The following is a 25,501-nucleotide window of genomic DNA, read 5'->3' as shown; positions in this document are numbered from 1 at the left end:
CCTACATTTGTCTCAGACACACACACACCCACACCCACACACACACACACACACACACAGGCAGACAGACAGATACACACACTGAACTGAAAACAAAAAAAAACACAACTATGCCAAAAAATTAAGTATGTAATGGAATTTAAATGGGGGCATGTAAACATGGAAAATAAGAAGTTCAAACAATATTATGTCTCAACAACACATGCTGTACTGATATATTGCTGAGCAGACCCTATGGCCATAGAAACTGTGTCTGTCTGCAGTGACACAGAACACAGCTCAGGGCCCTGAGTCACCCCAGGAAAGAATGGCTCACATATGACTACTACTGAAGTGTGGGCTGCACAATACTTACTGTGGCACTGTTAGGCACACCCAGTGCAAATCATACCATCATTAACTCTGCTATGTCCAGCTCCGACTTGTGCCTCTTTTTTTAGTGCCAATGTCTCCAACACATATAACATAGCTGGTCTCACTACCCTCTTGTAGACCTTCCCTATCACTCTTAATGGTACTTGTCTGTGACAAATCACACCTGACACTCTTTCCCACCTCCCACATCCTGCCTGTACTCTCATCTTCACCTCTCCCCCACAGTTGCCATGCCTATGAACTGTTGTTCCCAAGTATTTACACCTATCCACCTTTGAAAACTGTACTCCCTGCATCCTCACCATTCCTCCATCCTCCCTCCCATTCACATACATATATTCCATCTTAGTTCTGCTGACCATCTTTCCTCCCCTCTCTAGAGCATATCTCCACCTCTCCAGGGTCTCCTCAACCTGTTCCCTACTCTTACTACAGATCACAATGTCATCTGCAAACAGCACAGTCTAGGGGGAATCCTGTTTGATCATGTTTGTCAACCTGTCCATTGACACTGCAAATAAGAAAGGGCTCATAGGTGATCACTGATGTACTCCCACCTACACAGTAAACACACCTGTCACTCCCAATTCAGAACTCACTGCTGTCACACTAGCCTTGTACATATCCTGTAGCATTCTTACGGAGTAGTCTGCCACTCCTGACCACTTCATACAATAGCCACAGTCCCTCTTTAGGCATCCTGTCTCTATGTCCACAGACACAATGCAGCTACTTCTGACCTTCTCTGTATGTCCTCATCGACACTCTCTGAGCAAACATCGCATCTGTACTTCTCTTTTCCGGCATGATGCCATACTGCTGATCAGTAATCCTCACCTCCCTTCTTAGCCTAGCTTCCACCACCCTTTACCATTACCTCATGCTATGACTGATATCCCTCTGTAGTTACTACAGCTCTGCACACCACCATTATTCTCATAAGCAGTACCAAAACACATTTTCTCTACTCCCCATGCATCCTCTCACTTTCCAAGATTACAGTAAACAATCCGTTTAAAAAGACACTGCCATTTGTCCTAAACATATCCATGCTTCCACAGGAATGTCATTTGGAACAATAGCCTTTCCATTCTTAAACCTCTTCATAGCTATCCTTATTTCTCCCCCGATAATCTGTTGCACACCCTGATTCACCATACCCACATCTTCCAACCTTCTCACTCTCTCATTCTTTTCATTCAATAGCCCAGCAAAATACTGTTTCCACCTGCTCAACACTCTCACCTCGTTTGTGAGTACACTTCCACCATTATCCTTTCTCAGCCTTATTTGGTGCACATCCTTCCTAGCTGCATACCTCTGTCAAGTCAATTGGTATACAGGTCCTATTCTCCATCCTTGGCCTTACATAAAACCCCTCACTTGCACCATCCTCAGCCTTTGCTACCACTCTCTTTGCCATGCACCCCATCTCCTTATACACCTGTCTACCTTCTTCATCTGTCTGACAACCCCACTTCTCCTTGGCCAACCTCTTTCTCTGTATACTCCCCTGTACTTCCTCATGCCACTTGTCCTCCTTCCTCTTTGCAGATGTCACACTAAGCCTCGTTCTACTCATCTCCCTTACTAGCTCGGATGTAGTTACCCAGATATTTGCTAACTCTTCACTGCCACCCACTGCCTCTCTTAACTCTTCCTTGAACACAACCTCACAATCACCCTTTCTCAGTACCTACCATTTGATCCATGGTGCTGCCCTCACACTCCTCCCCCTCTTCTTGATCACCAACGTCATCCCACAGACCAACCTTCCATGCTGCCTAACTACACTTTCCCCTGTCACCACTTTACAGTTACCAATCCCCTTCAAACAGGCCCACCTGCATAGGAGATAATCCACCTGTGTGCATCTTTCTCCACTCTTGTATGTCACCCTATGCCCCTTGGTCTTGTAAAACTACATATTCACCACACCCATGTCTACCTCTGTTGCAAACTCCACCACCATCTCACCTTCTACATTTCTTTGCTTAACGCCATACCTACATATCACTTCTGAATCCCCTCCATCACCTTCACCAATATGCCCATTGAAATCTGCTCCAATCACTCACTCACCCTTGGATACACTCATCACCACTTCATTCAACCACACCAAAGTATGTCTGTTTCATCCATCACATGCAATTAGCGGAGCATATGCACTAACAACTGTCAGCATTACACCATCCATTCTCAGCCTCCTAAACATCACTCTCCCCGACACTCTTATCACCTCCACAAACACTCTTGGCATAAGTTCCTTTAGGTTAACCCCTACATCCTTTCCTCTCACATACACACCATGATAGAACTATTTGTACCCGACTCCGATACACACAGCTGTACACCCCTTCCATCTGGTCTCTAGCACACACAATAAATCCACCTTTCCTCTGTCCAGCATATCAGCTAGCTCTGTCCCCATACCAGTCATACTCACAACATTAACAGCTCCTACCCTCACTACTACACATCTAGCATTTCACCACTCTACCGGCCATATGAGCGTCAGACATTCTCCAAGATATGTCTGTCAATGCAAAGGCTACTGCATTATCAAATGACATATGTGTGTTACAGCAATATGAAGAAAGTGTTACTAATTGTGGCCCATAGCCCGCAATGTATGTGCATTGTCCTACAGATGTCCTGCCCTAACAGGTTGACATGACTGACTGAGCAGCAAGAGTGTAAATTACAGTGTGCCATATTGACATAGAACAGAAATGTATAGCAGGTATTACCTGTGCATATGTATGTATGAGAAGGTGTACCTGGCTGCTTCATAACAACTGACATGGGATGCAAAACGTCATGTGAATAAGCTGTACATGTTGTACACATGTGTAACCTTAGTTTCTGTTCATCCAACAGAGTTACATTTCTACAGCTACTGGTTGTGTCATTGCCCTGACACAGACATGGGTAGGATAATAAGCATGAGAATCAAATTGAAATTGTAGAGGTGGCCAGCTGTGTTGTGACCCTGTGTCCATGCCTACTACAAACAGATATATGACCACCCATGTAGCTGTATGGCCTCAGCAATACCTTACTTGTAAAACCTGGCTCCACCAAAGTAGAGTAAACCCCTTTGCTGGACAGCAGCAATGCACAAAGCACATAATGTGATGCTATATTGGTTTTACAGGGCAAAGTAGGAGCAGGCACCAACTGGGCAGCATGTCAACCTTTGTCTGCATGAGCATATTAGGTCACAAGTGGATTACTGTAAGGCTAACTATGAGTACAAATTGGACTCATCCACTAAGGGCAATCACAAGGCCATCTTCACATATGTCTGCAGTCTCAGAGGCACCAACATAACCCACCCTGTAATGGTGGTCAATCACAGCACAAACACACACACCATAGCTACAGCCAACCTGCTGCAGACAGGTTTATGGCAAACATCACCCCCCCGGATCACTATCTGTATAGATGGATATGCACAGCACATGCACCCCTCCCCTCATCATAATGGATCAGTTGCAAACTGTCTAATCAAAGTTAACAAAAGCAAGTCCCCTTGGGACCTGATAACATTCCTGTCTGCATCCTATGTGAACCCAGGCATATGCTTCCAGCTCCATTACAAACTGTATGTAAGCAAAGTCTGAACACCATTGACATCCCATCTGCAAGGAACATGGTCACTGTCATCCCTCTACATAAATATGAATGATGAATGGTGGTTTATGCAATGTACTGGCCCTCACTGAGGGGATCATGGCACATCAGGACCAGGAGTACAGTGCATGTTCATAAAGTGCTACCAGGTACAGGGGTATGATTTGTTTGTAAGTGGTGGCTAATGATAGTCCATATTCATGTGCTGGCTCTATAAAGAACTCTGGGCAATATCTGAGGTCATGTGATGTGCTTCCTTGTATATGTCTTCCATGTGCCATGCAGCAGCAACTGCCTTACACCAATGTGGAGACAGCAGCCATCACAGAAGCTGTAATCTTAAACTATGCCATCCTTTCTAGCCGTAGCCAGCAAAATCTGAAGGAGGAGCTAGCCCTGTTAGATGAGAGCATCCATAGAGTGAACATGTTGGAGCCACCATGGACGCACATATGATCAGGTCAGGCATGGAGTAACTGACCTGATACATTGCGCCTGGCAAAAGGCTGCTGCTGTAGAAAGGGACTGTACTGCTACCACTGGGGCCCAGCCACAAAGGCCCCACTTACGGAGACCAAGGAGCTCCTTGCCAACCTTGGGGTAGTCCCCACACAAACTCAAACACAGGAAACAGCAGTCGTGGAGGTGGGTGGCACCCAGGCAACAGGGAGGAGCATCCAGGTAAGGCCAAAGCGCACATCAATGTAATGAGGTAGCATTTAAACTGTCTTCCACAGAGTCTCTAGATGCATATGTCAGTGCAAAATGGATTAGTGGATGGGGTGTAATTATACACACAAGTGCACATCTGTGGTGAAGGACAGTAAATTGTGTAATATCATAGTGTGTACTGTACCTGTGCAGAAACGTAGCATTCATCTTGTACCAATGCCTAAAGTGAATCTGCTGACAATACCTCTCCCTCACAACTACATAGGTCCCTCTGGTCTGCACATGGGACAGCAGCCTGAACCCAGTAAGTATGGGATTTTCCTGTTGTTGCTCACCAGTACCCCAGGCATACTAAAGTTAAATCATGTGAGCATGCACACAACTGTTACACTCAGCCATCTGGCAATATCTGCATGTTCACCTGTGGTGTTTACTGCATTGCATCATGGTAGTCATGACAGGGGCCTATTTGCAGGATATGTCACATATCTGCAGTATATCTCACAACCTGTTGTTGCAGGACATCTGGACAAAGATCGACAAAATAGGGGGACAAATGCCCAAAACTAGGGTCATATTGTAGAAATTAGTGGTATACAGTGCATATAAATGGTGTACACACTTGTTAGAATGCCAGGTATGTGTGATATTCAAAAATGAGGGAACAATAGACAAGTTTGAAATACTGCCAACCTTTTATGTGACCTATAACCTGTACAATTCAATTGTACAGCAAACAAATCTGTTAGGGGAACAATAATTACACATAACAATAGTACAACAACCTAGATGCATATGTGTGCACAGGCTGAAGCTAGTACTGTGCTGAGGCAGTTTTCGATATAACTACAGCAGTACATCTTATTGGGTACACAACAGCCATCAATTACAGAGACTCTTTGATTAACAGCAACTAATGGTCAGCTGTCCTACCAGGATTATCCTAACATATACCCAGTTGCCTGCTACAGCAACAGCCATGGTTCACATAGAGCTGATGAAGCTGCTAAGGGACCAGATGTTTGAGATGTATCAGCCTGGAGAAGGGTACCAAAACATTTCCACAGCATTGCATGTACCATGAAACACAGTGCAGACAGTCATCAAAAGGTGGTGAAAATATGGGGCTACAGTGACATTGGGAAGGAGTGGACATCCCACCAAAGTCTATGAGAATACAAGACCAAAACTCACCAGGAAGCCTGCCAGGAGCCCTACAGCAACAGTGAAGGAGTAGCAGGAATCTCCAGCAAGCAATGGGTGTGTACTATGTCACAACAATCTTCCACTGTGTCCATATGTCCTGCCTATAGGGTAGGGTTGGAAGATGGCAGAAGTTACTCACACTAAACAATATCCAGGCCTGGTGAAGGTCTGAAAACAATACATCAGGTCTCCAAAAACAAGTGGGAAATGTGTTATGGTAATATGGGACCATGGTTGAACTCTTTGGCCACAATTCTGACAGGTGTGTTTGGCAAAGTATCACCATTGCACATCACCACAACACCACCCCCACAGTGAAGCATGATGATGGCAGTGTCCTGCTTTAGGGTTGCTGTTCACAAGCTGGAACTGGGGCTGTAGCCAAGTTAGAGGGGATTATGAACAGTTCCAAACATTGGTCCCTTGTGCCTCCATAATGTTCTGGTGTCTGCCACATAGCTCTGGATGGTGAGGAATTCAACCTTTCCACACAACAATGACCAAAGCCATACATCCAAATCAACAAAAGGATGGCTTCACCAGAACATGTGCAATGATCTGCACTGGCCGAGTCAGAGCCCACACCTACACCCAATAGGAGATATGCAGGATGACTTGAAGCATGCAGTGCACAGGGGTGCCCTTGCAATCTGACATAGTTGAAGGTGTTTTGGAAGGGAGAGTGTACAAACATTGGCAAGTCAAAATGTGCCATGCTGATAGACACCTTCCCAAAAGGACTGCATGCTGTGATTAAATCAAAAGGCACTTTAACAGAGTATTATTTTAAGGGTATGCACACTCATGCAACCAGCCTATTGTACCTATTTCAGTTACCAGATGTTACCTGTAACTGATGTGTATGTTCTTCAGCTGGACTGCACAGGTTATATGTCATATGAAATGATGGCAGTGTTATAACAAGATTTCTGAGGTCTCTTGATATATCACAAAAACCTGACATGTTAACAGGTGTGTGCACACTTACTATATCCACTGTAAGCTTGGAAAGTTGTTTGAGTAACCGGCTTTGTTTTAACACACGTGTACTGCAGGTTATGCAGTCTGCACCTCAAATTAGGACACTACTTAGTGGCACCAATCCACAGGCCAACCCAGTAATGTATCAGACAAACACAGGAGTTATGAGGAACAGACCAAACATATGAGCCACACATGTAGACATTCAGCAAAACCCTGTACAGTTGGAGGGGTATGTTCTGTAGGAGTTGTCACAGTGCTATACAGAGAAACAGCAATAATTTACATGGGTGCAGTGTGTGCTAGGTGAAGGGCCATCACCTACTAACACCACTCATGTATCCCTGAAGTGTGTATTAGTAGTAACAGCAATTGGAAAGGGCTGCACTGCATGATAATGAGGGTCCGTCCAGAGTGTGTATGTTATTGTCTGACTGTGTGTCGTGAATGCCCCCAGCCAGCAAATGTGAGGTCTGTGTAATGCCTTTGAGGCACCTCATCTGTGTGTGTGTGTGTGTGTGTGTGTGTGTGTGTGTGTGTGTGTGTGTGTGTGTGTGTGTGTGTGTGTGTGTGTGTACCAGCAAACCTTATAGTGCCGGTAGTAATTTACATATGTTGCTTTTCCCTCACAGGTGGACATGGTGGCTGCGGTCCCTCCCACTCTGATACTGATGTCAGTGTCTCTGCAGAATCTGACCATGATGATACTCATACTGAGGCACAGGTGGGGTTGTCAGGGACTGATACTGTGCCATTGGTTGGAATCCCACTATTGTTAACCCCATCCCTGCACACAGTCACAATGTCCACACATACCCCGTCAACAGTGGCCACATATAATGGATAGTTGGGGGGGGTGTGGCATGGAACAGGCTACTGTGGTGACTATGGCAAGTGAGGATGCAGGCACTAGCCATAGCCAGAGTGCTGGCAAGGTCCCACACAGGCAGATGGGCAGGGGTGCTCAGAGGAGGATTGAAGCCCATTATGCCCCTGTTGCAAGTGCCATGGCACCAGTCACCAGACACATGTTTCAGGCCATCATGGGGGCACAGCCATGTAATGAATGTAATGACAAACATATACACAGGGTCATGGATGAGCATGTTCCTGGTGCCCATAGTGATATGAACTCACTGCAGCCATCTATGAGTGTAATGGGGTCATGGATAGATGGTGGATGGAGACCTTGGCACTCCTCAACCGTGGAATATCTGTACTTGAGCATTTGGTGGATGCTGGCCAGCAGCCATGTGGCTGTAGGACAGCACCATGATCAGCTAAGGGTCTACGTGGTCATGCACCATCACATTCCAATGCTGGCTGTATCACCTGTAGTGTTGGCGGTACAGCAAGCAATCCCATGCTGGCTGTACAACCACCACTACTGGAGGGGGTGTGCTGTTCACATCAAGATGCAGCAGGCTATGGGCGCGTGATCTTGGCTGGTCCCTAGGGACATGGATCCAGCAGGCAGCAGTCACCAGCAGGGAGTAGTACTGCATCTAGACTCGGCCTTGGTGGTGCCGGTGATAACCTTGGCAGGCCCAGTTCCTGTGTCTGTATCCAGAGATAGTGAACTGTACACGCTGCATGTATGGCCCACAGCTGTCCAAAATAATGGAGGGTCTTGTGTGTGTCAGACTGTCTGACCAGCCTGGAGGTGTGTGTGTGTGTCTCACATATATGTATGGCCAACCTCATTTTGCTTGGATGGCCACATTTTGGGGTCAGGATGTTGCATAGGATGAGTGATCAGGGAAGGGTGTGTTACTCCCCATGGCTGTGTGCCAGGATTCTGTGGGTGTAGACATGTCACCATCTTCCAGGGTTAGGATTGCCTGTAATGAGTGCATTCCCATGTTTAGACTCCTAGCCCTGCCCCTTGACTGTACAGAGTATCAAAGAATGTCTAGATTCATGACTCATATATCTGGTTGGTTACCCAAATGAGTGTGGTTTTCAAGGAAAAGTGTTTTCAAGTCACTCAGGGTTGAAGTCAGATATTACTGACAGTTGACATTGCAGTTTCAGACTTCATACCCGTCAGACATTCCATGCTACTACAATCATTCCATCAACTTTTTAACATTATTTGAGCAGTATTTCAAAGGTGTCCTTCTCTTTGGAGCTTTTTCACCCCATTAGTCATGACTTTGTCCAGATTTCTGGCTCTCTGATGCTGGCAGGTTTTCTCCTAATAGTTAGCAGTATGACCTATCTTTGCATTTTGTAGGCTGTGTTATGCTGGTGTTATAGACCTCATGACACTCCCTAACAGGGCACTGTGGGTAAAGCATGGGCATTTGCCAGAGGCTTGTAGGCCAGGTGTGACAGATGCAGGCCATCTGTAGCAAGGCAGTGCATTCTGATGATCATATGTTCCCAGGCTGCCAGAAGTGGACAACCCTAGGATGGCACCAGTAAGTTGACTGTGGGTTTTACTGACAATTGCTTTCTGTTTGTGTTGAGCCATCACTCTAGTTGATGGCTGGATGATGCTTAAGGCTAGGGACATGTTATTGCATTTCTATGGGACTATGGGGGGGGTGACACATCTCTGCACAATATACATTCGCAGACACTGTACTGATATTTGCTTAACATTTTGGTCTCTTTTAGCATAGTGGTGTATCCTGTCTTTGAGACTACAGGCATAACAGTATCAACCACAGGTCAGATTGTTCTGGCATAAACATTTGTCGTTTCAGACGTCTTACCTTTCAGAGTCATATCGCCACTGCCAGACCTGCTGTGATATCACTGTGTAAAAGTCTGTAGGTGGAGATTTCATGGATGTTGCCATGTGGGGCCTTTTGACAGACATTTCTGTATAGTTTTCTACAGCTGATCCACTGGGGGAGGCTGAGGGTAGGTAGGAGACCAACACTTTGACATCCATGCATGTGACCTATGACCACCCCAGTTATTTGGCTCACCACATATACTGCAGTTTTATTTGTCAACTAGGGTGGTACTGCATAGTGTCAGTAGGCCAGTATTGGGAATACACTTCCTGCTGTCCCACAGAGCTGTCAGTTGTCTGCTGCTATCCCAGTAAGCCACCCCATTTCTTGAATCAATACCATAGATATCTTATCAGAACATTCTACTCCATTGATTTATTTTTGAGGAGACTGACTTACATTGTGCTTGAGGCTGTTGTGAGGATGGTGCTTGAGGGCATTGTTGGATGCATGCAGTACACTGCCTATACATGGTAAGGTATAGTTGGTGTGATGTTTAGCATCCATTTTATTGTTTGTGCGAGTCAGAGAGAGAGATCAGTCCCTCAGGCCCTACAGTGTCAGTGTATGTGCTATGCATTGCCTCTTTGCCAAGGACAGGGCATACCGGACATGCCTCCATCTGCCTACAGGGGCAGGCTCAGGATGTTCCTCCTCTGAGTCCCTCTGTGCCTATGGAGACCTTGACAATGGTGGGGGGCTGTGTGGCCCTTCCCCGTTTTGTTCCTGCTGCAGCTATTTCCAAAGGATCATATTGTGTAGCATGACACACACTATGAACATGTGTGCGCATTTGGCAGGAGAGTACTGCAAGGCTCCATAAGATATGTCAAGGCTGCGGAACCATGACTTGAGCATCCCAAACACACACTCTATAATTATCCTGGTTTGTGCATGTGCCTCATTATGGCGTTCTTGTGTGGGTGTGTGTGCATTTCTGATGGGTGTCATCAGCTACGGCTCCAGTGCATAGCCAGTATCCCCCACCAGATGGCCATATGGGATGTTCCCACTGGCAAACGCCTGGTACAGCTGTGACAAATGCTAGATGTGGGAGTCATGATAGCTTCCAGGGCTGCCACCACACACATTCATGATAATGCTCTGGGCATGACACATGACTTGGCAGCTGATGGAGTGGACCCCCTTACAGTTTAGGTAGACCCTACCCTGGTCACTGGATGATGCTTTGATGTGGCTGTGCGTGCAGGTCTATGACACCCAGTACCTCCAGGTATTCTAATACATGGTGGAAGAGACACATATTGCTGGTCCTCTCCTCACAGGTGCTGGGGAAGTAAATGTGCTCAGTAGCATGTGGTCACATGGCATCCAGGAACTGGTGGAGTATCATGGATGCTGATGCCTGTGGGACGCCCATGATATCCCCAGTTGGTCTTTGGAAAGTACATGTAACTAGTATTCTTAAGGCAACACATACCTTGGTATCCACTGGGGTGGGTTCCCCTCTTGGTTCTGGGTCTGAGGTGAGGCCAGCATATCTCAACAAGTTGCTGAAGTATGTCCTTGTCCAGCCCACAGTGCTCTACTATCTCCAGATCATGTAGCCTCTGATAGGTTACCCTGGGTCTTATCACTCTTCTCCTCTTCCTCGGTCTGAGTTGCTTTTCAGCATTCTCCTCCTCACCACCCTCAGTCTCTAGCACATACTGATAGATCAAAGTGACATCAGCCCCTAACATGTTTTGTTAGTTTTGTCAGTTTAAAATTCCTCCAAATGTGTACACCAGTGGTGTAGAGTTTGTGAGAAAAAACAGACTGAAAGGTGTTTGCATAGGTTATAGTAGTCTGCTGAGCTGCTGCCTGTGTAATTGGCTGACTCTGATACATTCCACCTGCCAGCTATGTTAGTTCTCTTTGATTGCCTTCCTTCTGCTGTTTCCCCTTCCCATTTTCTCCCCGTTTAAGCCCGATGTGAACCACGCATACATGGTGCTTAATAGTAAACAGTTCTGCTATTTCCTGTTTATTTGTTTGTTTTAGGCCCGGTGCATGCTGCACACATCCCCTTGGCTAAAGTAAACACTTTTAAGCAGAACTAGGCCTCCCCTGGATGTGAACATGCTCTTTATTTCATGGAATAAGTCAATACAGCATCAGACACCTTCCTTAACTGTGCTTGGCTATGGGCAAACATGGGCCACCAAGCCCCAATGTGCTTACAGCAAGCATGACACACCCCCTTTTCATGTTATCTAGATCTCCTGTCTACACAGTGGTGTTGGTACACCTACACGGTTAGGTGCAGTCTGGCACTTAGAAGAAATTTGTGATTCAGTATACATCCCCTTATTTGCATACACTACTGCCTTAATCCATAGTTACCACACTTACACTGAACCTTTTCCCTTAACAACCACTATTACCTGGTATTGTTTTCATTCTGCATGCCATTGACTACAATGACAAAATGTAGATTTACATGAAAATTGCTTTTTCTCTTTTTCATTTTTTATTTTTGGTACAATCCCATTTGTGTGCCGCTGCCCTATGCTTAAATGGCTGAGATCGGCCAAAAAAAATAAAAAAAAGTTTTATTTTATAAAATTACAACTATTTATCATGCCAATGGCCATATATTTGGCCACTGGCATGCCTAACAGTTTTAATACATGCTTTATTTTGAGCTGTCATACTGCCATTTTGTAATTTGCAGAAACGTGTTCAGCTAGTAGCTAAACACATTTCCTGCTTCTTACACTATTCATGCATGGACACCTGCCTGCTTCCTGAATCACTAATTCACATTATATGCATGGTTTTCACCAGTAAATGAGGTAATTAGCATTATTAAGTGGTGTCCATGAGGAATAGTGCTGCCACGCTTGTGTACATCAGATCAGCTGTTTGCTAAATTGCTCTGCTGCCATATTCCATGCAGGAGTGGCTACACTGTTCCTGCATGGAATAAATACCTTAATGAATCCCAGGGTTAATTTTTTTCTCAAAATTGTATAGCTGATCATTGATAATGTTAGATGTCCTCATAACCCTAGGTACATTATTGGCCTTCCAAACTTGAAAATCCCACTGACTATTACTGGAAACTATGAGAGCAGGTGAATTAGGTGACCTCTGATTAAGTGGAAGACCCAGACTTCCACCACTAGACACCATATCACGATTGGTTCACTGTAATCCTTGGACTGCAGAAGCTGCAAGTTGCTGGCTCACGTGTTGCACTAAAACAGTCAAATCCCTTGCAGTGGTATTACCAATACAATTACAATTATAGGAACAAATACCATGACCCTACAGTGCCACTGCAACTCCAGATGCCAGATGACCACCAAAAACAAACTGGCAAACCAAGAGCAAAAACAAGCTGATAAATAACACAGTCCTGTAGAGAGAGGCAGCAATCCCAGAACAAAAAACAGGGGATATATCGACAACCAAACTTTATTCCACACAAATAAATATCAGAGTTAAATGCTTTCATCTTTTATTACATAAAACTTCTTCAGAACTAACAAATCCAACATTCCACAACCTTTGAATAGACACTTAAAATCACTAATTAACTTTACATCACTCTATTATTTAATTAACCAATTAACTAGTGAAATAAATAAAAATTAAAAACTTGTAATTATTATAACAGACATATATATGTAACCATTAAACATTTTTAAAAACATTTTTAATACATTTAATTAAAAAAAACTTTAACCCTATACTAATATTCCTATACTTCTAATTGTTTCAGTTTTAGAACAGAATTAATGGGGCAGAATTCATTTAGCGCTGGTGGATTTGGGGCATTCAAAATGAGTTGCTACTTCAGCTCACATTTGTTTAGGTGTTCCTCAGTAATATATTTCCTTTGATACTTAGACACTTACACCATCACAAAAAATTTGAAAGCATGCATAGGGAGTTCAAGTATATGTCTGTATAGAGCATTAGTACTTTTTGCCTTTTTATTCAAATAATTTTATTATTTTTTTTAAACAATAAATAGTAAATATAACAGATCAAATAAGAGTGAATTGAATGAGCTATTTACAGAATATACAATGGCCTCAAGTCAGATAATGTCAAAAGGGATACAATCATAGATATACAGACAAATAATCAAGATTGTTGTACAAGGAATAACAAATTATAACCTGCATTCTTGCTTCCTCTTTTCTTATGAAGATAAAATTGTGTCCATTTTAAGTGTCTCTATTAGGGAGAGAACTTTCTCCCAAGGATTATTAGTCCATTTCTTCGGCAAGATCCTCATTTACTTGACTTTAATTTCCAACGGTGGTACTTCTTTCAATAGAGTGAGAAAATCATCAATTGTTGGGATGATAGAGGTGTTCCATTTCCTAGTGATGCATTTTTTGAGACAGCCATTATAGTCCAAATAAGATATAGTTCTTTCTTTTTCATAATAGTTGTTTCAATTTTATTCATAAGAATTAATGACTTTGACAAAATGAAAGAATCAGTAAAAATGGCTTGCATAAATTCACCAATATCCTCCCAAAATTTTCCAATATGAGTACAGTCATATATAATACGTGACCAATCAGCATTATATTTTAGATTAGATCTCCAGCATATTACATCATTAGTATTTTTAAATCTAGCTATTTTATTAGGGGTGTAAAAGGCTCTATGCAAGAATTTCCATGCAAAGATTCTCCAACTTTGTACATTTGACGTTAACTTCATAGAATATAGTATGTTTATTTTTGACTCCTTAGATAACAACAATGAACAGTCTTTATTGATAAAATTCCAGAATTTCTGGTTAGATTTTGTTTTGTAACTAATAATAAATTTATATAACTTTGAAGTTAGATTTGTCCAATTATAAATTTAGGTATGGAGTTAAATGAAGAATTTTCTATTATTCTACACAGATCTTGCACATACGGTACCAGGCTATTAAGAACTAACCAGTCACTACTTGATAGATTGAATGTATTAATTATCTGATTGACATTCATGACTGTCAGATTTTCTATACATTGATACCAACATGAGAAATATTTCCCTTTCCATGAGTTAAGAGTATTTATGGAAATGTTATTAACAAAGTTTTTTGTAATATTAAAAAAAGTTAATAATTGAAACCATAATTTAATTTAAATATTATTGCTTATGAAGTTCCAAAAAGTGTTAAATGTAATTTATATAATTTAGATTAGTAGGTTTGGTGGAATTGTATTGCAAGTTGATACAAATTATATGCCAGAGTATATCGTTCTGTCCAAGCAGTTATATATTTTTTGCTAATTTATTTTCTTCATGAAAAATAGCAGTATGTAATGTTTTCTAAGCAGAACTTTCTGGATCTATCCAATTTATAACTGTTTTAAGAATAGATGCTTTAATGTAGGATTCTAAATCAGGAAAGTTTATGCCTCCCATTTCCCAGGGTCTAATATGGTTTAGAAGAGCAATCCTATTTTTTTTTTGGGATACCATAGGAATCTTAAAAAGATTCTATTTAATTCTTTTAAAACATTTCTACTAGGTATAATAGGTATTGCTAATGCAACGTAGTTTACCTTTGGGAGAAGTACCATCTTTATTAACAACAATCTGTCTTCAAATGTTAAATACAATTTATTCCATTTCACTATTAATGATTTAAGTGTAATCAGAATATTATTGTGATTTGTAGATAGAGTTGATTCTAATGATTCACATAAAACTATTCCTAAATAATCTAGAGATGAAACCTGTTTTCCAACAATTGGATTAATGTTAGTATTAGAATTATTTTTATTATTTAATAACATGTTTTGATTTGGAAGCATTAATCTTTGAACATGAGATGTGATAAAAATTTTCAGCTAATGAATTTAATTCACATAGTAACTCTTCTGAGTTTAATAAGGTGAGTAAAATATCATCAGCAAAGAGCATTATTTTGGAATGAATTTGATTATTAATTTCAATACCTTTAATTTTAGGGTTAAGACGAATAGTAGATGAAAAAAGTTCAATTGCTAATGCAAACAACACTGGCGTTATGGGGCATCCTTGTTGGGTACCCTTAGTAATTTTAAATGCATCTGATGTGAAAGGGCCTAACTTTACATAAGCTAGATTATCCTTATAAATTTTGTTTATTAAATTAATGAATCTTGAGGGGAAATTATACATTTGAAGTATTTTGAAAAGATAATCCCAGTTTAGTGAGCCAAATGCCTTTTCAATGTCTAATGTTACTATTAAAGATTCAGCTTTGTTTCTATTTAAGAGGTCTATAATGGTTAAAATTCTTTGTATGTTGTCTTGAGTGTGTCTATTGTCAATAAATCCTGTTTGATCCTCATTGATAATTGAGTTAGAGATTTTTTAATCCTATTAACCAGTATAGCCATAAAAATTTTGTAATCATTATTTAGAAGTGAAATAGGCCTGTATGAACTACATGAATTGGGATTTTTATTTTCTTTTAAAATAGGTATAATCAATGTGTATCTCCATGAAGGTGGAATAATGCCTTGTAAATAAGTTTCATTTAACGCCTTCTGAAGTATTGTCATGACTGATGATGGAAATAATTTATAAATTTCTATCATGATTCTGTCTATACCTGGAGCTTTATTATTTTTGCCTTCTTTAATTTTCTCATTAATTTCTTTAAGTGTTATTTGTTTTAGAATATTTATGATTAAACTCTCTGGTATTTGATTTAAATTTGTATAATCCAGTCCCATATCTATGTTGTTATGAGGAGAATCATTAATATTGTAATGTTTTGTAAAATGAAATTTGAAGACTTCTAATAGATCACCTATATCTGATACATTTTTCTTGTTTTCCCCTTCGTGAATTATATTTGTAATATTGTTTGTATTGGAATGCCTTTTCAATCTCATTGCTAGGCTATGCATATATTTTGGTGATGCAGAGTATGAATTTAATTTTAATTTTTCCAGTGCCAGATTGGTTTTATGCATTATGATGTCATTGTATGTTTTATTTAATTCCCCAATTTCTTTTTTTTTTTTTTCGACCAGGTTCTGCACATCCTTAAGGTTAATTTCTATAATTTGTTTTTGGATATTAACTAGCTCAGACTCCCATTCTTTTATTTTATTATTACACCAGGAAAGGATTTTACCATAAAGATGTGCTTTTAGTGAATCCCATAAAATAACTACATTTACGTCACCAGGATTATTTGTATCTAAATAGTATTTTATTTTTAAATCTAACCAAGTCTTAAACTCATTTAATTTAGTGAAGTATGCAGGAATTATTTTAGTAAGTGTTAAGTTCATTTGAATTCTAAGAATGAGTGAATTGTGATCAGATATGGGGCAGGGAATTATGGAAGAATGTGATATTTTCATTTTTAAATTGTGGGATACATATAATTTATCAGTTCTTGTTTGGGTATTGCATCTATAATCACTATGAGAAAATTGTAATGAATTTTCATTTTTAAGACTAAATGAATCTAATAACTGCATGTTATCTATCCATTTCTTAAGAATTTTTCCTATTGATGTTATATGAAAAGGTCACTTACTTGTAGTCTCCTGGCTATTTAAGATACAATTAAAATCCCCTCCTACAATTAAACTACCTTTTGAAGTCTTAATAATAAGTTCTATGTGCTTCTTAATTGTTCCTACTCCTATACCTGGAAACCAATAAAGATTCACCAATGTCCAAATTATATTACTATATCCTATTATTACTATTGATAAAAGGCCATCTTTGTCTTCATAATTATATATTACTTAAGGATTGGTAGCACTTTTCCTCCACAATGTTAATACTCCTGTGTTTTTTTGCTATATGAAGAACTAGAGAACTTTAAGAAATCATTTGGATTCCAAATTAAATTATCATTAACTTTAAAGTGAGTTTCCTGTAGAAATATTAATTGTGCTTTATTTACTTTTAGATATTTAAGTAGGCTAGATCTTTTCCTTGGGATATTTAAACCATTCACATTTAGTGAGACAAGTACTATATTCATCTAGTTAAATTATTTATTGAAGAGTTCTGCATGGAAACAATGTTATTTTGCAACATATTTGCTGTATATCTTACATACATTTATTAATTATGTAGTAAACCTTCTTATTTCCCTTTGATCTATATATTATATATACTAGAAGAGGCCAAATAGTAAGACAAACAAGAGTACAATAATTAATTTTATGCACATGTATAAGTAAATATTTAGAATGATCTTTTTAACAAACATGGAATGAATACCATTCCCAATCTGAAAGAACTAAAATGTTCAGTCAGATTAACCCTCATTACTAACAATAACTCAAACAATAATGAGAAGTTAGAGGCTCCATCATATGTTATTCTGGAGGTAACAATTAATCAATTCTATCATATACATCTAGTTTGATCCATGCCGGTAACTATATGCTTATTATAAAATTAACTTAATATAGAATTTAGGCAATAACTTTGATCAAATTTACTTTATATGTAGTAAATCAAATATGTAAATCATTCAAAATCAAATATTCATGAAATGTAAGTAAATATTTCAAGAGATATTTACTAATCCAGTTTCCTTTCAACTTTCATGAGTTTCTGTATAGTGACCCATTCATTTAGCAGTTATCTTATATGATATACTATAACCAATATTATAAAACTTAACTACAATAGTATCAACAATGAATCTAGTGAACTATAGCAGAACCACAAACCACCATTTCTCTGATGTATTGGTTGGAGTACTCAAATTATATCATTCTGGACATGTGTGATTCAGTACATATATAAATACTGCTCCAAACAGTAGTATACATAGTATTTTAGTGTAAGAGAGCTCAATATCATATTTGTTACATTACCCTAAACTTCAGTAAAGAGCTCTTTTGCTACTCTTAATGTAAAGCATTAAAATAGAATAAATCATAAAGGATTATTCACAGTCATACCTCGTTATTAGAATGCTCAATATCATTCTAGGCAATATAAATTCAATTGAACAACTATCATAAATGCTAAATAAATGATACCAAAACTTAAAAATGTAAATAAGATAGCAAACTGTCAGGTCTTTGATAATGATAACTTCACAACCCTGACCCTTCTCAGCAAGAAATTCCTTTAGAATGCAGTTAAGGATTAGTATGATTACCTAGATTAATGAGCATGCACAAATTGTTCTTTGCTTGTATTCTGTCACTACTATATCAAGTGAGATGTAGTATTACAGATATGGAGTTTCAGAAAATATATACCTTTGTAAAGATCAAGTGTCAGTTAAGACCTCACATTTTCTTTTCTTCTTCTAGTTGTGTAATCAATTTCCAATTTTAAATTATCTTCCCTTAAAACACCACAAAATGTATTATATACAGGTGTCTTAGAGTCTTGTTCTTGTTTATTTATTCAATAAAGATTACAAGTTTATGAGTAATTTGAAAAACGAAAGGTAATAAAATGAGTCAACTGATGAATGTTTCAACTACCCTCTCTATGTTTTAATGTTTCCTTATGTATATATATTGTCCTTTTATTTCATTTACCCCCCTTTTTTTAATTTTAAGCAATGTTTAACAATCATTTTTCCCTTCTAACAATCATTTTTCCCTTCTATTTTCCATATGGGTCAGTACAGACCTGTACACAACCCTACATGTTAACAGATTTTAAGGGTGGAAATAGGATGAGTTTGTACCAGTTTCAATTTATTAGTGTAGGTGTGTGTCAACTAAAACATCACATATATTATCACCTGTTTAAAGTTTTACTAATCCAGGCATTTCAGGCCTCATCTGCATATATTCAGTGAACTTGCAGAATATGTTCCATCAGAATACTTTTCCCACTATTACTGCTGCAAGACCAGAACTCACTTCCTTATGTCCCATACTATAATACTAGAATGAAACGTTAAGTAAAGATCCATACAGCTTGCCGCTATTGAATGTGAACATTATGCCAGCTTACATATTCCTGCAACTCACCTGTGACTAGTTTACCTGCTTTAGAAACACTTTACATTTTGTCCATCCTTAAAATAAATGTAAATGTGGCTCAGATTCAGTATAAACTGATATTAGTACTAACTTCTACAATTGTTGTTCTTAGCCTTCTTTACTTGAATGAGCCTTGTCTACAGTTGTACCATTATAGATGTAGTCACTCTGGCTGTGCCTAAAATTATTCTGATGACATCAATGCACTATATAAATAAATAAATATCAGGGGTGATCTTTGCATTTGTAGAAAAACAACTAAGATATGATATCATTTAATGTCTGCACATCTGTATTTATTCTTCAGCTGATATACTGCTTAAAGTTTTTTCCCTTGTTCACCATCGGTGAGAAATGCTCAGCTTTCCAGATGGGCAAGTCAGTCATACAAACATACTCACAGTAGCTCACATGTGCTATTCCCAAGTATAAGAAATCTATTCACATGCCTAACCAGATTAGAATGAGAAAGTTTATTTGTTAGACCTTAAATGGTCAGGGCACAATGCTCCACACATAGTCTTTTCATACATCAGCATCGAGACTGCTTACCTCAACAAAGGCGTCATTGACCATAAGAAATATACGCTTCGCATAAGCGTCAACATCTAACATTCTGTGCTAACACCAACCCATGTAAAAAACAAAACCGGCTACTTTCAATATTCCCTCACTTTATACTATGTTATTCAATGTGTAAACAAAAAGAGATCCAGACCAATTGTAGCTCTCAACAATCAAAGGCTTTTTAACTCCTTGAAACAAAAAATGGAGGCGAAACATCCAAATAAACATTTTAATGTATCTAAAATAAAATTCTATGTGATTGATCTATCTAGAGGAGTAGAAGTGGAATTCATTTAATGTATAGGGTTTATAACTAGACATTAAATGTTAAAAGATCCCTTTACGTTCACGTCAGTTCGCAAATACACTGACAGGCTCACTTAAATGGTACTGAAGATTTCCCTGCATGTCTTATCCATTTGAAAGCTTCACTTCTTCGTTTTAAAAATAAACGTTCAACTGGATTCATGAACTTTTTTGTTATAATAACCTCCAGTGTCTATGCAATGTCTTTGCATAACTTAATCACAAAACCTTACCAATGACTGAAACTAGTCATAGAAACAATTAAACTTTACTTAATACTTAGTGACTAATATTAAGAGAAATTAAAATAACTAATGCATAGCTCTTATTGTACTAGAAAGTACAATGTATATTAAGTATTTCTTGCTCAGCATATCATTTCTTTTCCCCATGTATTACTGTCATGGACAAATGTAAACTAATACAGTCAATTAAATTATTGTTGATATGTTACTTATGTATTAAACTTTACATCTAAAGTATGCAATAGGAGTATTATAAGTTTATAAAATAGAATTTATAACATGTTTAAAAGAAAGAACAAACAATATTACTTTGTTACCTTTAGCATAGATTTTTAGTTTTAGTTGATACTTTAAGAGAAGTAGTGGAAGAGATACTTTTTGAATCAGTCCTTTGCTTTTTTTTTTTACATCAATCCAATTATTTTTTTTTTCAGGAGATCTTTATAGTGATGTAGTTAAAGCTCAGTCCATTTCCTCCGGAACTGTAACCATATTGTTGTTATTGATAAAAGTTGCTGCTTCCTCAACGTCATTAAAAGTTTTTATTTAATTTGAAGTAAAAATCCTTATTTTTGCAGGGTATGCCAGTTGTGCCTTTATTTTGTTTTGTTTTAAGTAATTTTACTAGTGGCCAGGCTTACTTTCTCATTTCCAAAACTCTAGAGGAAAAGTCATTGTCAAATCTAACTATATTTTGCTTGTATTTCAGTGGGGATCTTCTCCAAGCACATTTAAGGACAAGTTCCTTATCAAGATAAGAGAGAAATTTAACCACAACTGACCTGGGCATGGATGATGGTGATGAAGGAATGATTTTCCCAAAGGCTCTATGAGCTCTTTGTATACCATAAGAGAATCTTTTTTTTAGATTTAGGATTTCAGGTAACCATGAGTTAAGAAAGGAGAAAATATCATCTACTTCAGATTATAGAGTCAAAGAGTCATAGATTAGTACTAGGCTAACTGCCCTTGTGAGCCATTTTAAGCCTAGCCAATTATCCCTTATGAGACTTAAACCCTGCACCTTGTGTTTGTAAGACAAACACTTTAACCATTAGGCCACCCTCCCAACCCAAAAACATGTCACAGCAGTTCAGAGCTTTAAACTGGCAGTGGTGGGATTTTTCTGGTAAACCAAAAATTCTCACATTAGACCCCCTTTCTCTATTTTCCATGTCATCCAACTTGTTGATAAGCCATTTATTTTGCTGCTGAAGGACATCTCCCTGGATTTATTCCTCTTTCAGCCTTCCATCTATATCAGATAAAGACTCTTCAATGCTTAATATTTTAGTTTGATGCTGTTGAAGTAACTCTTTAAAAGATTCAGTTTTTTTTATGGCAGTTTTCTCTCAAATTTTCTAAGCTGACGTTGAAGCTGTCCATTTTAATAAATAGTTCTTGTAAAGTTGAAGACATCAACTGAATTTCTTTCTTCAAAGTAAATTCTGCATGTGAGTTCTTTGAGCCACTCATCTTCAGAGAGCAGTTTAAACTCCAGATATTTCTGACAGGAAATTTTTGAAGAATATATTCCAAACTTGGTATAATGATAGTATAAATGTTAAGGAACAAAATTTAACTTTTTTTTTTCTAAAAAAAATGGTTAGTTGCTGTTATTTAAAGTATTTTTGAGGAGCTCTAAAAAGTGCTGCTTTCAGAGTGCCATTTAGGCTCTGCCACCCCTTTTTAATATCCATTAAATGCTCATATATCCACTCCTTAAGTTTCCTACTAGTTTAGCCCATGTGAAAAGCAGGGGATTACTGACAAATAGCAATGCAAACCACTCGATTAGATTCATAATTAAAATGCCCCTTAACATTATGCACCTTCCCTGTAATGCATATACTTTCTTTAGTTATCAAATGAGGGCACTGGGAACACAATCCACATTTATACATACCTACTGGTCTCATTACACTTGCTATTTTTGGTCTTTCTTATAATTGTTTAATGGACCTATCTTTCCTAAACATCTCTATAGGTTTTTCATCTACCAATTTATAAATGTCGTTATTTGACATAACAATCGCCCCAAAAACATTAATTATATCATAACTCTCCAAGGAAAAGGCTGAAACAAAGATCGTTTTCGCTCCATGATATTTTTATGAGTGGGATTCCCCAACTCACCCACTTCCCCCTCATCCTGATTATTATTACTATTAGAAATTAAATTCCCATCTGTTTCAACCAACATACTATTCAGTAGAGGTTTGTACACCCCTGACTCCTCTAAAAGAAAATCTCATTCTTAATTTCTGATAAAAATTCCATAGGGTAATCCTTATTCAAAAACGTATCCATTACCTTTTCACATTCCTTAAAGACTGTTTCACCTACTGTAACCATTCCGGCTAACTTCACCAGCTGGCCGTTTACCACAGCCTTCTTCTGGTGACTGGGATGCCAGCTATTAAAATAAAGATATATATTGCGAAAGGTAGATTTTCTATGTATATTCAATAAATACCTCTTAGAATTTTTGTGATAGAGCAAGTGTCTAAGGATTGAAAGGGATATATTACTGAGGAACACCTAAACAAATATGAGCTGAAGTAGTAGCTCATTTTGAATGCCGCAAATCCACCAAGGCTAAACGAATGCTGCTCCATTAATTCTCTTCTAAAATTGAAAAAATTAGAAGTATAGGAATATTAGTATAGGGTAAGAGGTTCATAGGTTCATAGGTTGGTACTAGGCTATTAGCCCTAGGGCTTATACAAGCCTAGCCCTAACAATTCCCTTGCTATTTCATCCCACACTATTTACTTCCCTGGACCCCTGTCTAGCAGGGTGACGAACATGATCCCCGGGGTGAATTTCCTTTCTCCCTTCCAATCATCAAGGTTCCTTTTGAAGAGGGTCAAAGAGGTGCTCTGCTTGACATGTATGGGCAGTCTATTCCAGAATCTGGGGAGTCTCCAGGTCAGGAACCTATCCCTCCAGCATGTTTTGTTTATTGTGATGACAGGATTTAGATCCCTGGAGCATGTGGCTCTGTGGGATTGGGATTTCTTTAAGTGTAGCATGTCCAACAGCTCTGGGTTTGACATGGCCTTGTATGTTAAGCAGAGATCACCTCGGAGTAGATGATATGCAACAGAGTATAGCTGGAGTTTTTTTAAGGCAGTCAGCATAGGGCATCTGCTTTAGGCCTGTGATTCGTTTAGTGAGGTATTTCTGTGGCCTTTCCAGTTGTTGCAGATGTCTTGAGAGGTACATACCAAATACGGCATTGTATTCTATAATGGGTCTAATGAGGGATGAGTACAGTGGGGCAATGACCTCCTTTTTTTCTAGATGAAAAGCCCTTAGTGATGAGGTGTGCCACATAGAAGGATTTCCTGGCTGTTGTGGTGATGTGGTTATTGAAGGTGAGACCACTGTCCACCTGTGTCCCTAAGTCTCTTATCACACTTTCAGTGTTTAGTGTACTGCCACCTATGTGATAATTTATGGGTACATGTTTTTTCCCAAAGTGGATAACTATACATTTCTTGGCATTGAGCTTGAGCCCATGGCTCTGGCACCAAGCATCTGTTTCTGTAAGGCCCTTTTGTAGAGTATCCACATCATTTGGGGATTCAATAATGTCTCCCAGTTTGCATTGATCTGAGAACTTTGTTAGCCAGAGTCCCTTAGTGTTGGCCTGTACTTCAGAGAAGTAGATGCCAAACAAGAGAGGTCCCAGGACTGAACCCTGAGGTTTTTTAAATGTGTTCAAAATGTTTTTTTTTTAAATGTTTTATGGCCAAATATATATATATATATATATATATATATATATATATATATATATATATATATATATGTGTGTGTGTGTTATAACAATTACAAATGTTTTTTAATTATTTCACTAGTTAATTGATTAATTAAATAATAGAGTGATGTGAGATTAATTAATGATTTTAAGTGTCTATTTAATGGTTGGGAAATGTTGGATTTGTTAGTGCTGTAGAAGTCTTATGTAATAAGAGAGGAAAGTGCTTAACTGATATTTATTTGTGTGGAATAAAGTTCGGTTGTGGACATATCCCCTGTTTTTTATGGGGGATTGCTGCCTCTCTCTACAGGACTGTGTTATGTACACTGGGAAGATGACAAGGTACACACACAGTATTTCCAGATGCAGCTCTCTGCATCAAATGCAACTTCCCTTAAGAGCACACAGAGACCACAGTCAGTGCGGGGCTGGTTTATCCCTCTTTTTCCATTTCCCCAATAAGACTCCCCACTGGCATAGCTATAGAGCTGAGATCTTAGCTAAGTAGCCAAGCCATGACCTCCAGCATCCTCCCTGTCCTACCAGTGCTTTGTGTCCCTGCCCAAGTAGCTGACACACACACACACTCTTTGAAGACTGATTTACACATGCACATACTTGGGAAAGGCTTGCTCAGGTTTACTAGCTATGCCTTCTTTTGCCCAGACGTTAAGGTAGTTATCACTGATACCAGACAGCTCCTTATCAGCTACTTTAAGGTCCTTAACAAAGGATGTAAAATCTTAACATGTAATATTAATATTAATACACATGGCAGTTTGACCAAGATCAAGGTTATTAAGAGTGGCCCACATGGTGTCACCAAATAAATATGCAAATACTCTCAAAACTTAAACATCTCTACAAAGATCAGCCACAATGAAAGCTTTAAATATATTTTATAATAAATAAAAGAACAAGTCAATAGTAAATATATATTCACAGTGACATCAGCGTTCAAAATCACAGGAAATATTTAAATCAACATTGAAGGACAGCCTCAAATAAATAAAGAAAATTATCTAAACTAAGCTTTGCTATATTCCTGAC

Source organism: Protopterus annectens, chromosome 2.part2 (genome assembly GCF_019279795.1).
Source record: "Protopterus annectens isolate FY-2018-M chromosome 2.part2, PAN1.0, whole genome shotgun sequence".
In the NCBI taxonomy this organism is placed as follows: Eukaryota; Metazoa; Chordata; order Ceratodontiformes; family Protopteridae; genus Protopterus; species Protopterus annectens.
Note: the sequence above shows the minus strand (reverse complement) of the source record.